General features: G+C 41.4%; 1 protein-coding gene across 10 annotated transcripts in view; it reads left to right on the forward strand.

Moving 5' to 3' along the window:
- The first annotated feature begins 337 nt into the window (after positions 1-337).
- LOC137384634 (nuclear receptor subfamily 2 group C member 1-A-like) overlaps positions 338-14,395 on the forward strand; it is an 84,061-nt gene continuing 70,003 nt past the window's right edge. For 5 of the 10 annotated variants that reach the window (XM_068058787.1, XM_068058794.1, XM_068058795.1 and 2 more), the window contains exons 1-4: positions 338-464; positions 6,740-6,842; positions 8,541-8,900; positions 10,071-10,129. The gene's annotated coding sequence lies outside the window, so the exon portion shown is untranslated. The remainder of the gene's footprint in view (positions 465-6,739; positions 6,843-8,540; positions 8,901-10,070; positions 10,130-14,395) is intronic. The other 5 variants (XM_068058788.1, XM_068058790.1, XM_068058789.1 and 2 more) reach the window with 5 other exon arrangements.

The following is a 14,395-nucleotide window of genomic DNA, read 5'->3' on the forward strand; positions in this document are numbered from 1 at the left end:
GCCACATGTCTACCTCCAAACGGGCTCAGAGGCATCCTCTAATGTCACATATGCAATTAGATGAATAATCTTGTCTGAATTTACATTTCGCAGTGCAGTTTGCTATTCAAATCATTGCACTTTTTTTTGAGGAAGGAAGAAAACAACAACTTGCTTAAAAAGCTTGAAAATCTCAATCATTTCTGGAGTCTGATTTTAAACTGACTTTTTCTTAATTATTTTAAAATTTATCAACTCAGTTTTCTACAGTGTTAGAATGTCATCACTCTTAAAGGCCTCAGAGCTGTTAATACTATCTTCAATTGCCTCATCAATGACATTCCCTCCATCATCAGGTCAGAAGTGGGGACATTTGCTGATGATTGCACGGTGTTCAGTACCACTCGCAACTCCTCAGATACTGAAGCAGTCCATGCCTGCATGCAGCAAGACCTGGACAACATTCAGGCCTGGCCTGATAAACGGTAAGGAACATTCGCGCTATACAAGTGCCAGGCAGTGACCATCTCCCCATGATATTCGGCATTACCAACATGAAAGCCCCACCATCAACGTCTTGGAGGTTACCATTGACCAGAAACCTAACTGGAGCAGTCATATAAATACTGTGGCTACAAGAGCAGGTCAGAGGCAGGTACTCTGCGGCAAGTAACTCCACTCCTGACTCCCCAAAGCCTGTCCACCATCTACAGGGCATCAGTCAAGAGTGTGTTCGAATACTGTCCACTTGTCTGGATGAGTACAGCTCTGACAACACTCAAGAAGCTCGACACCATGATCGGTACCCCATCCATCACCTTAAGCATTCACTCCCTCCACCACTGGCACACAGTAGCAACAGTGTACCATCTACAAGATGCACTGCTGCAACTCGCCAAGGTTTCTTCGACCGTAACTTCCAAACCCGTGACCTCTACCATCTAGAAGAACAAGGGCAGCAGATGCATGGGAATGCCACGACGGCAAATTCCCCTCCAAGTCACACACCATTTTGACTGGGAACTATATTGCTGTTCCTTCACTGGATCAAAAACCTGGAACACTTCCTAATGGCACTGTGGGTGTACTTACACCACATGGACTGCAGTGGCTCACCACCTTCTCAAGAGCAATTAGGGATGGGCAGTTAATGCTGGCCTTGCCAGTGACGCTTATATCCCATGAATGGATTAAAATAAAATTGACTAACAATGCTGTGGCATGTCTGGATGTAGGTTTCTATTTCCCACCTGTTCTTGCTAATGCGTTGTTCTCTGATTTCAACCCCTGCAGATTGCAATCAGTTAGAAATCACTGAACGGATGAAGACTTTCCCTTTACATGATTAGACTCACTGTAAAAACTTTTTAAAAAGTTGCATCTGGTTGAATGAGGTGTACCTGGGCTTATAATCATGTACGAAGTTTATAATTACTGCCGAAAACCCCTCTGGCCCTGAAGAACTAATTTTACATTTCTGGAATGTCAAATTTCTCCGTTATGATAAATTCCACATGTTTAATTTTTTAAAAGTTTGATATTTCAGCTTCTACTTTTAATCTCATGCGTATGTCCCAATCATTTATTTTGCTCTATGTAAGATGTTAAGTGATGGATAATCAGTACATTTTACTTCCTGGTTTGTGGTCACTGAGAGTACTTGCTTGCTCTAACATAAAATAAAAACAAGAAATGCTGGAAATACTCAGCACGTCTGGCAGCATCTGTGGAGAGAGAAGCAGAGTTAACGTTTCAGGTCAGTGACCCTTCTTCCGAACTTCTGAAGAAGGATCACTGACCTGAAACGTTAACTCTGTTTCTCTCCACAGATGCTGCCAGACGTGCTGAGTATTTCCAGCATTTCTTTTTATTTCAGATTTCCAGCATCTGCAATATTTTGCTTTTATTACTTGCTCTGTTTGATGACATCACTGCTGGATACCTGGAAATCCCTTGGCATGGCACCAGGTTCAAACTTAATGTTGGAAAAAGTGAAATCCACACCATAGAGATCGCTAGATATTTGTGGGAAGCTTTCTTCAAGGTCAGCAGCGCGCGTCATTATTTCACAGCTGGCCATGAATCAGGGCCCCTTATTTGATTGTCCTTTGCTAGTGAATGGTGAGAAAGGACCAAAGACGGCTATCGGAAGTAGCGAGTGCCAGTTTCTAAAAAGGAATAGTTGTTGAATTTGCTGATATAAGATTACAAGTGATGGGTTATAATATGCAAATATTACTGTATTTTGGCTTGCATGCCTTCATTATGGTGTCATTTCTATTTGTAACGTTTTGTGTAAAATATTTTCATTATTTCTGACAGTAATCTTGGGGGAAAAAGATGGCTTAACCAGAGTGATATATAATTACAATTTATGTTTACTTATTTATAGTGGCCTTGAGTTGAAACTTGTAGTTTAACCTGTAAACTACCATACTTGTATTCATATTTACATAAGTAATATGATTAGTAATGCTTCACCTTGGAAATCCATGGCATTTATTTGAAGATGTGAAGTTCATGATGTATGTTTTGGAGAAAGCGAAGATCGACTATCTCCTCTGGGTTAAAATTCAGCCCAGGTTGGTGGAATTAAAATCTTTGGCTGGTTCAACAAAAAACAGTGGGAAGCCTTCATCCAACTCTTGGGGATGAATGAGCAGTACAAAATTAACAATCTGACTTCAGAGACTTGGTATGGAGAATGGAGAAAAATGTTCCAACTGGCACACTTGGGAGTTCTCTTAGATTGGGGCACAATAGTGGGAGCTTTAACTTGCTGTTAAACTGTGCTCCACTCAACCTGGGAATGCTCAATGTTGCTGAATCCCCAAAATAAGTGTTTTGTTGCTTAATGTCATCAACTGTCTTGCCTTCATGAGCATAAAATTCACAAAAAAGTCCAGCATTTGCAGTTCTATGAAGTGAGATTTTAAAAAAACAAAATGGTGTATCCTACCATTGTAGAGAACGATGTAACCTGTGTGTAAGGGTATGTTCAGTAATGTCAAGTTACGATGAAGTTTGATGGCATGGTGGTAAATATTCCAAATATGACCAAAAACTACTTGTCCTCAGGACCAATAGCCTGAAACTTGCATCCTGAAATTCCTTGCTCTACTGCTTGCCACATTGAGCAGAAATTATTGCAGTCTTATGGTAACAAAATCACTTGAATGCTTTTGATAAATTCTATGCATTCCAAACCCTTTTTTCATCTGAAGATTAGTAAGATTTCTTCATTAGAAGATGCATTAAAATTTTCAGATGGGTGCTTAGTCCGGTCCTGTTTTCTTTGTTTATTCGTGCATTCTTGAGTTGTACTATCACTGTTTTACTCCAGGTAAAACTATTGGTCTGTGTGTGGGGATAATGTCACTAGCCTGAACCAAAGTCAGTAATTCACCATTATTGAATAATCCTAAAATTACAGAACGGATGGAAAAGCCAGTGTTGCTTTTAATGAGCTATTTTGATGTACCAATGTTAGCATTTTTGAGTCTTTGCTAAGCCTTTTTAAATTAAAAATGTACTTCAATCCATAAAGTGACATTAACAATAGACGGACAAAAATCTTGTATTCAGAAATCTCTTAAAGCAATTATGCATGTTTGTTCATTTGTTAACTCAGAACCTGACCTTGAACCCGTTGTTAAATGTTGTGCTGCGAAGATATGCTTCACATTCTTGCTGTTGTCACATTTGGTATACATAGTGTGCTGGCGTGGGAGGTCTGTCTGAAGTCTCTAGCTTTACAGATGATGTGCGTGTTGAGAGATGGGAATTTGAACAATTTTAAAAGACCTTATTGGCTAATCATTCAATGGAAAATTCCTGTTAACAAAAATGTAACAGAACTGAGAATATGTATGGTTTTGGACAGGTTCCAGTTTAGCACAAGGCTATGAATTTATGGTGCGGTTTCAGATTGGATTAAGGTTTGGCATAGAGCTGAAGGTCATGCCATATGAATTGAGATGTTGAGAACTAAAATAGCTTGATTGCCTGTGTAACTTTTGACACACTGTTTTCAGATGACAATACTAAGTGCAAAGGTCATTTGACTTTCAAAGAAAATGTTAATGTAGAAAAATGAGTGCCTTTGATCTTTATGTAATATTTTTAATATGGTTTATAATTTTTAAAATATGATTTGCCTTTCTCATCCAATAATCGTACTTGTGTACTTCCCACGCTCGCACCTGTGTTCACTCTGACTCTTTCCTCTCCTCCCAACCACCAGCAAGTTCCAATCTTGCCCCAGACTTCACATCCTCTGCCCAAGCTACCCAGTGGCAGTGGCGGCATTAACTCCGGGTGATACCTTGATTGCTCGTCCATATTAAAGCATATTACCTCATGTCACCCCTTCCATCTCTCCTTTGAGCCTTTCCTAACCTCCAGGCACCTTCCTCAACATGGTTTTCCCCACCCCCTTCCTCAGTCTGAGACTCTGCATCAAGCAACTCCTTATTCATGAATATTTTATTCCCTTCCCCATCTCCAAGATTTTCTTGTCGAATTCACCTCTCCGCTTTTTGTTTATATATAAACATGTGAGCTCTTGATATCAGCGCAAGTGACTTTGAGTCTGTCTTGTTGATGGGACTTTCCCAGATGTTTGTGCTGTAATGAATGTGATTTATCATCTCTACTGGCAATCCTTGATCTCTTCCCTGCTTTTAACACCGTTGATCACTTCATTCACCTCCAGCGTCTCTGCTTTGCATTACATCCCTGAGGCACAGGTCTTGTGTGTTCTGCTTGTACTTATCACCACACTGGCACTATATTGTCTCCCATGGCTTTTCTTACCCTGCCCAGTACCCTTCCCATGCAATTATACAATCTTATGTAAGAGCCAAAACATGAGGTAAACCCTTAGTCAATTTAGGAGGAAAATAAATGAGAAGTTCCTCTCCAACTCCCTCCCCCTTCACCAAAAGCAAGCTCCAGAAGACTATAGTAACTAGGTGTTGGAATCCCCAATGAACCAGCTACCCTCTATCTGTAGTTACATTGATCACACTCTGGAGCTCGTCCAGCTCTATTTTGAAGCAAATCCACTCTCATTGCATGTGCTGCAAACTTGTTCCAAAGTTTTGATGTCTACTTGTGAAAAGAAATACCTCCTAGCATCTAAAGTAGTTTTATGTTTACAGAACTTAATCATGTGCCCTGATCCTCCCTAACCTATCTAGCTCCAATAGCATATTCACTTGGACTGAGTCTAATCTTTTCATTATTTGAACGATCTTTTCAAGTTTACACTTTTTCAAAGTAAAATGCCCGGTCCTCAACCCCATGCTCAGCTTCCTCTCCTGCTCAACACTGCCCTTCTCTGCCTCACTCCTTCTACAATAAAACTGTAGGCTGTGCCTTCCTCAACTTAAGGCTTAATTTCTCGAGTCCTGACCTAGCTGATAAAAAGGCCTCAACCCTGCTAAACATACCCACTCGTCCAAAAGACAACAACCCACATTGCCACTCCCAGAAAGCCCTGCACTCCTGTGCTTTCCAAGTTCCACTGACTCCACATACCCTTGAGTTGGTTTCACTATTCTCAACCTCGCTTTCCAATCGTGCCCCCCCCCATGGCCTCACCGTCGCAGTGTTCTTTTCCTGGTTCGTATCCTGCACACATCCTCTGTGTCTTTAACACTGGGTTTCTCCTTGTCCTCTGTTTGCTTAATCATAATGCTCCTCCTGTCCTTATTTCCCTCTAGTTGCCTTTCTTCCTTTTTCACTTGAAGTGCCTTGGAATGTTTTCCTACCTTAAAGGCACCATATAAAGTTGTAGTTGATCCAGCACAGGTTGCTGAATAGTAATTAGAAGTCCAGACCATGGTTAAATGGTTGTCTTTCTGGTATAGGTTAGTGATGACAATGGCATTATTCCAACAGCTGGTTTATATTTTGTCGATTAATGAAACCCCAAAATTGGTGCCACCTCTGCCAAATGAAGGCATACAGCTGTGGTAACTCCATTAACTTCTTACTGTCGGCACTGACACACATTTTGGGGACATTTAATTCAGGGTTTCAGATCCTGCCGCAAGGAGCCTGATCTTGAGATTTAAAAAATCCAGTTTCCCAGAGTGTGTGTTTCAGCTAGACCAGATCACATTATTGTGCAATTTCTGTAAGCAAATCATTTTCAACAACTGAAATTATTTGAAGGGAATACTGATGTGTATTCTCGTGCTTAGTCCTGGAAGGTGCTCCAATGATGACCACGTACCTGACTACCTTTGAACACTGGACATGTATAACTAGTGTTTTTGTTTCAGATTTCCAGCATCCGCAGTATTTTGCTTTTATTATGTATAACTAGTCTATCTCCTGTGGCATTGCCCGTGGGATCACTGCCATGTGTTCTTCAGGTGGGGTTAGAGAGCAGAGGATTATTGGATCAGAGCTTGCAGGTGTAATTCAGTCCCCATTTTAATGTTGTTTCCAATAAAACTTCCAGTGCAACCTTGTCATACAGTAATTGCACACCCCCTGCCAGTGATGGCACTACAACACCTTCACTTGGGGGAGGGTATAATTGGAATATGACAAGTCTACATAAACACTTCAAAAATAGGCATAGGAATTTTGTAAGTTTTTAGTACAGTATTGATTGTATGTTTCAGCCAAATGAACGTTAAAACTATCATTCAAAAGCCAGGTTTGGAAATCTCAATGCATTCTCTAGATCCCCACTGTTCCTAAAGTGTTGTAATCCATTTTATCTTTAACCCGTTCTGATGTCCAGGACATACTTTCAACCCTGGCAGCCGGATGTAAAAGACAGTGCAGATTAAGTTTACAACTTGAGAAAGTATCACTGATGCAGGTTAGAGAACTGTAAACAGAAGGTGAGTTGTATAACTCTTGTAATACACTTGTAAATACTGTTATAGGTAGGATATTGAGTAGATGTCAATGTATAGATATTTAAGACAGAATCTTAACAGAATAGACCTGCATGTACTGGGATGGCTGATAGTGGGTTAGGGAAGGATTTGCAATGAAAACGGGCTTCGTTGTGGCTCTTAACTTAGCCACGGCATTGGCATTCCACTTCCGGGTTCCCCAACCAATCAGAGGGCAGGTGAGACAATGCAAGAAATCTATCAAAGGAAAGATTTCTAGTTAAAGGAACCCTGGCAGGAGTTGGAATGGTTGAACTGTACATTGATTCCTGTGGCTTCAGCAACCACAAGAATGGAAAGGAGACCTGGGAAGATGGCCCATTGGGTCACGGACTCTCACCTGGAGGTCCTACTGTGGGATCTGAGGGACTGAAGTAGTGGTGTTTGCTAAGGATGGGAGGAAGAGGCCAGCCTCCCCAACCGAGCAGGCATAAGTGGGTGGAAATGGCCGAGGAAGTGAGCAGCAGGAGTGTGACAGTGAGACAGTGCCCCAAGAGGTACAAGGATCTCAGGAAAGGTGAATGGTATAGCACTTTCAGGTGCCAAGTGCCACACTGATTTTACCAGCATTCTGCTGCACAACACTCATCAGACCAACGTACCTTGCAGCTCCACTCATTCCTCTCCAGGCACCACCTCATATCCCCACCTGAACAGCCAACATCACCCTTATCCTATTGCCCTCTTGCACCCACACTTCACCGTTATCTTGCACACATCTTGTCCTTCCTTCCTTTCCACACGTTCCATTTCTCTCTCAATTCTCTGCTTTCTCTCCTTGCCAGAGATGAGCGTGCAGAACTCCAGATGGAGAAGCAGTGATAGCCACTTTAACAGCCACTGGCAATGCATGCTGTCCTGGTCCACTGGGAAGGAGGTTTTGGTCCAGGAGGGCAGTGTGGGAATTTAACCCTGTGCTTGCACCCAAGCCCACCTCCCCTTGGCATTTAAAATTTTGCCCTGAATTGTAATCCTGTTTTTCGAAACAGGAGGATAATTTGTAAAGTTCTCTTTTTTCATGTTAAACAGCAAGCTACAAGATTTACACTACACACTCCCCTGTAAAATGTATCAGGAAGCATTTTTTTTAGCAAGGGCAAGTGAATTGCACAGAAGAAAATCTTTTAAGATTCTTTATCAAAGCTCACAATCAAATTTTCATACAGATGAATAGATGGTAGCCCTGCACAGGTGTTGACTGTTGGGGTAACACATTTTGGTAAAGAGAACAAAGCTAACCCAACTGCTTTAAGCCGCTAGATGAATGGTACAGCTTTATTTTTATGGCAGTCTGAGCATAGTCATGTTTTTACCATGCTAAATTGAGAAGAAAAAGTGCTACCTGCGGTTAGTTTATATTTTAGTGTAGTGCTGCAGCTTGAGTCATTGATTTGTTCAGATTTGCCTTGGAATAATTGAGTACTTTTACAGCAGGAACTAGTATACTTGTTTAAAGCAGCAAGCAGTCATAATCTGTCAAGTCAGTTTGGGCCTATTAAGGTTCTTGTTTTGAAATTTTAAAAAAAACTTGCACATGAGGATAATAAACTCAGCAGGCTGAGTGCCACCAAAAATAAATGTATAATTTCTTGTGTCCCCGTATTTTATCTCATTCCTCTTTTCCTTTCTTTCCCACTCCAGGACTTGAGCACAAAAATCTAGGCTGACACTCCAGTGCAGTACTGAGGGAGTACTGCACTGTTGGAGGTGCCGTCTTTGGGATGAGACATTAAACTGAGACCCCATCTGCCCTCTTAGTTGGATGTACAAGATCCCATGACATTGTTTTGAAGAAGAGCACTGGCGTTATCCCTGGTGTCCTGACCAATATTCGTCCCTCAATCAACATCACAAAAAACAGATTATCTGGTCATTATCACATTGCTGTTTATGGGAGCTGCCATGTTTCCTACATTACAACAGTGACTACACTTCAAAAGCACTTCATTGGCTGTAAAGCGCTTTAGGATGTCCTGAAGTCATGCAAGGCGTTCTATAAATGCAAGTCTTCCTTTCCTTCCTTCTCTTCTGTCTTTCTCTCTCTCCCACCTTTCACCCCCTCCCATGATACCCATCTTGCTGATGTATGCGAAAAACAGATGCAAAGAAAAAAACAGGCATCTGATCGCTGAAGTATCTATGGTCACCAATTTAATATTAGGGAAGAAATAGATCTAAGTTTAGCCCCCTTCCCCACTTAAACAGGTCCTGCTCCCCCATTGTTTGAGATACTCTTCTGTGACTAGATTATGCTGCAAATTGGAAACTTTTATTGAGCACATTTTGCCTGCTTAAATTTACTGCGAATGTGTCTCCACAAAATACATTTCTGTGAAACTGCTGGCAGTCTTGCATTGTGAAAATATTTTTTGCAATTTAATTTCCTAATTTACTGTACATGGAGTGTGAGTGCATTGTATGTAGTTTGGATATTCTGCAATGAAGTGTGTAAAGGTTTTGAACATCAAAGTTGTTTTTTCCATAGAAGCAGCTACATTGTCATGATTGTACAATAATGAAGAATGCAATCAAGACACACCCAATGGAGACTTTAACGGACAAATGTTATAAAGGGCATGCACTAAAATGTCATCTATATTCTTTCTTGTCTAACTGTACTAGTCTGTCTAACTGGCCATAATTGCCAGAGATTTGCTTTGCAAGCTACTCGATTCATGGTTTGAATTATTCCATTAAAATAGATTACAGTTCTTTTGATGCTTTTATTTTCTCATTAATTGTGCAATTGATATCTGCACCGTCCTCGTGTAGAACGAGGACGGAATGTAAATTGCAACGTGTTCGGAAGGTTCTGTCAGACTGGTGTTACCATTGATTTGAGATTTCGAAGACAAAAACTTGGCCGCAAGATGTACCTCAATGCCTCAGCAGTTTGCATGTAGCTGTTCTAAAAAGAATTCTCCTTGGTGCAGTGTATTTTTTAAAAAAAGAATTTATATTTGTAGCTGATTACCCTGTGGGTCGCAGTGACCTGTTGTCTGGATCACTCCCAGGCATATTATGGGTTGGGAAGAAATGTTATGCTATTTCTCTTATTCAGTCTGCACTCAAATGTTTGGCAGAAACAAATGTAATGCATCTCCATACTGGTGAGGATCTATCGTTGTTGCATTACTTCCTAATTGGCTGTTGCATTTCCCTACATTACAGCAGTGACTACACACTAAGGCTTTGGGATGTCCTGAGGTCATGAAAGGTGCTACATAAATGTAAGTTCTTTCCTCTCTTGTGCACCGCATCTCCCTTGTCCACACAATAATGACACTTTCATGAAGTTTTGAAGTTGCAGCACTCTTGGGGATTGTTTATTTTTTTGGGTGACAAGATATCGCAGCCACTCTGAGTGCAAAGAACTACATGCTCCAGACCCCAGCATTCGGTAGGAGTACTTGCGTATGGCATAGAAACAGGCATTGAAAAGTGACCAAGGATTTAGAGGTGGCGGGGGGAGGGAGAGGCAAGAGTGATCAGCAAAATGTATGTTAGTTCAGAAAGGAAGAGAAAAGAGAAAAATTGGACATTCCAAATATGGCTTATTTTGGCAGCTCCGGAATAAGCAAATCAAAATTGTTAGGGAAGGTGCTTTTATCGAGTCATTAGGGCCTCGCCATTTGGCCCATCAAGCCCATGCCAGCACTGTAGAACGATCCAGTCAGTCTCATTCCCCACTCTATCTGCATAGCCTTGCAAGTTTATTTCCCTCAAGTGCCCATCCAATTTCCTTTTGAAATCATTGTGTCCACTTCCACTACCCTTGTAGGCAGCAAGTTTGAGGTCATTACCACTCGTTGGCGTAAAAATGTTCTTCCTCACAGCCTCTGTGCATCTCTTACCCAAAACCTTTTTCTTAAAAATATTTTACCCCTCAGTTTTTTGTGTGGTATAATGAAACCTGTTTTTGGCACCTGGTCTCCCTAGAGAGACAATGACTGATACCAACGCTTTTCACACTTCCTTGCAGAGAAAACACTGAAAATAATTTTGGATTCTGTCACTGATATGTTACGTCCCACTTAACCCCATATCTTGTCCAATCTCTGCCATGCTTATAATGATCCCTCTCCTTAAGCAGTGTCCATGGTCCCCTCCTCTTTCTTATCTGCATGCTGTCACTTGGTGATAACACCCAGGTTTGCCTTTCCACAATTCTCAACCCCTCTGGCCACTGTTTTGGACTCGACCAGACTGCTTATTGCCTCAGAGGCCTGTTGAAGCCTGAGCTGAGTTTCCAATCCTGTATCCTCTCACTCACAGACCACTTACTTCACCCGCAACATCACCTGCCTCTGTGCTTACCTCAGCCCATATCCTGCTAAAACCCCTTGTTGCCTCCAGATGTTCTCTGCCACCCACCACGCTCCAAGAAACTCCAGTGCATTCAAAACTCTGCTGCCCATATCCTATCCCACTCGCCTATCGTCTCTGTCCTTGCTGACCAACATTAGCTTCTGACTGACCAGAATGTCAGACTTAAAATTCTGTGGAGTTCCCTCCCTGAAACTCTGGTTTTCTAAGTTTCCTCCTCCTTTAAGAACACCACCCGCACCACCCCCCCCCCCCCCCCCGCCACACTTCTTAAAATCCAACTTAGACCAAACATTTCAGTTATCCCTTCCCTAATAGCTCCTTCCCTGGCTCACCATGAGGCCTTTGTAGAATTTAAGGATGTTTTTGTATATTAAAGGTAAATGCTTATAATGTTTATTTAAGTACAAGGAAGGTTACTGTAGCTTTTAACCGACACCACTATCAACTCTTTGTGATTGCTTGAGCTGATTGAGTCCATTGAGCTTGTTTACTAAACCGCAGTTCAGGTGATAGCATAACTAGGTAACCTGGGAAGAAATGCTTTTTGTAGACAAATAGAAAAGATTTTTATTGATCTTCATGTTTCTGCAAAATAACTAGTGTAGGAACTCATTGTTGGAAGCATTTCCTTTTGTTTCTGCAGACTGCTTCTGTGCGTCATTCCCCCATCCCCCCTCCCCTCCACCCCCTTTCAAAAGCAATTTAGGATATCTTAACATTTTAGTTAATTATTTGATTAGAATATGGCAAACTTCAGGTACAAAGTTTTTTAAATGGAAGCCATTTACACCATTAATGGTAATGCAAAATACTGTGGATGCTAGAAATACTCAGCAGGTCAATCAGCATCTGTGGGGAGAGAACAACTCCACTATTGAAGTGCTCTACCATTTCTGACATTTTCAATGTGATGCCGCCACCAAACACATCTTCCCCCTCCTCTTTCAGCATTCCAAAGGGACCATTCCCTCTGCCGCACCCTGGTCTACTTAATCACCTCCAAAACCCCCTCCCCATGGTGCCTTCCTATATAGGTGAAGGAGATGCACCACCTGCTCTTTTACCTCCTCCCTTCCTACCATTCAGGGTACCAACCTCTCTAGGTGGAACAGCAATTTACTTGTGCTACTTTCAACCTGGTATATTGTATTTGTTGCTCATGATGTGGTCTTCTCTACCTTGTGAAGACCAAATGCAAATTGGGTAACCGCTTTGCAGAATACCTCTGCTCAGTCTGCAAGTGTGACCCTGAGCTTTCAGTTGTCTGTCATTTTAATTACTCTGCCCTCTCTGTCTTTGCCCTCCTGCATTGTTCCAATGAAGCTCAAGATAAGCTTGAGAAACAGCACCTCCTCTTTCAATTAAGCACTTTTCAGCTTTCCAGACTCAACTTTGAGCTCAATAATTTTCAGATCCAACCTCTGCCCCCATTTTTTCAGATAGCTGCTAGTGATGAGTCTGCTATTCCCATTTACTCCTTCTCTAGCTCCATCTATTTTTTCTCTTGTCCCATTATCATCTTTTACTTTGCACATCATCCCTTTTGTCATTTAATCTCTGTCTTTTGCCCTATCCTATCCTAGATCTTCGCTTTTATCTTCCCCACCCCCCTTCCCCACCTCTGTATTTGCGTAAAAGCTGTTACTTCTCAAACTGTTTTCCAGTGCTAATGAATTGCCATCAACCTGAAACATGAGCTGTTTCTCGTGCCACAGATGTTGCGAGATCTGCTTGGTATTTTCAGCATTTTCTGTTTTTATTACACCATTAATAGTTATTGTGTAGCAAGAACCCTCATTTGCACCTGCATTGTCCTTGCCTCTGCTGCAATAGCATAATCAGCCACTGAAGTTGTAGGAACACGTGGCTTTAAAATGAGTGATTCTGAGAATATGGGTCCAGATTTAGTGGCATTAATGATGGTGAAACTTTGAACATTCGCTGTCATTGCTTTTCTGAAACTGACGGCAACTTCTGGAGTCAGCGCATGCACAGTTAAACGGAGAAATCCAGAAGTTGCTGTCGTTGATTGTACGCTTCTCCATGCTGTTGAAGTGCCGCAGATTACAGTTAATTAGAAATCTCTAAACTGATGAAAATTTGTCCTTTTACGCTATTAGTCTTATTGTAAAAACCTTTGAAATAGTTACAGCTTCTTGAATAAGGCTTTTTAAACTGCGTACTCAGTTCAAAATTACTGCTGAAAAGAACCTTTTTGGCCCTCAAAAACTAATTTTGTTGATGGAATGTCCAATTTCTCATTACGATTTTAAAAAGAAGTTCCACCTTTTAAAATTTTTTCTTGGAGTTTGATATTTCAGCTTCTACCTCAATCCCTTATATATTTTCCAGGCATTTATTTTGCTGTCTGTGAAATGACATTAAAAAATGAAGGATAATCAGCGCATTTTACTTCCTGACTTGCTGTCTGAGAATACTCCAATGTGATTGCTTACGCTGCTTTATGATATCACTGTTGCTAGATGCCTGGTGATCCCCTTGCCTGGGGTGGGGTGGCGGCGGGGGGGGAAATCCATGCTTTGGAGATCGCTAGATCTTTGTGGGCAGCTTTCTTTGAGATCTGCATTGAGTGCCGTCGCTTTGCAACTGACTGCAAAATCCGGGTCAATATTCTCCTATGTTCCCTTGAGATGAATGCCACTTTTTTAGTTATGAAGCCTTGTGGACTGGATTTGGTTTTCATTGGGGGCAAAGAAATTTGAGGGAGATCTAATCCAGATCTGTAAAATTGAGAAAAATGAATAATGTGGATTTGAGAATTTCACCACCTCAATTTTTAGGATTTGTTCTTTTTTGCCCTTTGAATCCTCAGAAATGCATTGTTTGTCCTTTTGGAATATAGGATGCCCAGAATGACATGAACATACAATTTTGGACAGAAACGTCCAGCTGACCCACCCAGCCTGGCCTATATAGTCGTGATGTCTTATGCATCACGATGAAGATGGACCCTGGAATGCATCTGGAGAGATTTTGATTTCAAATCAGAGCAAAATATTCTAACTATGGGGGAAAATTTTCTGTACACTGAAATCACAAATACATCTATAAAGTACAGGGTTACAATTTTGCTGCACGGCAGATCTTCCCCATTGTACAGAGCACCAGTAGGATCACCCCATGAGATTAGAGACCGGGTCCTGGCC

The sequence above is a fragment of the Heterodontus francisci genome, chromosome 27 (genome assembly GCF_036365525.1).
Source record: "Heterodontus francisci isolate sHetFra1 chromosome 27, sHetFra1.hap1, whole genome shotgun sequence".
Lineage (NCBI taxonomy): Eukaryota > Metazoa > Chordata > Chondrichthyes > Heterodontiformes > Heterodontidae > Heterodontus > Heterodontus francisci.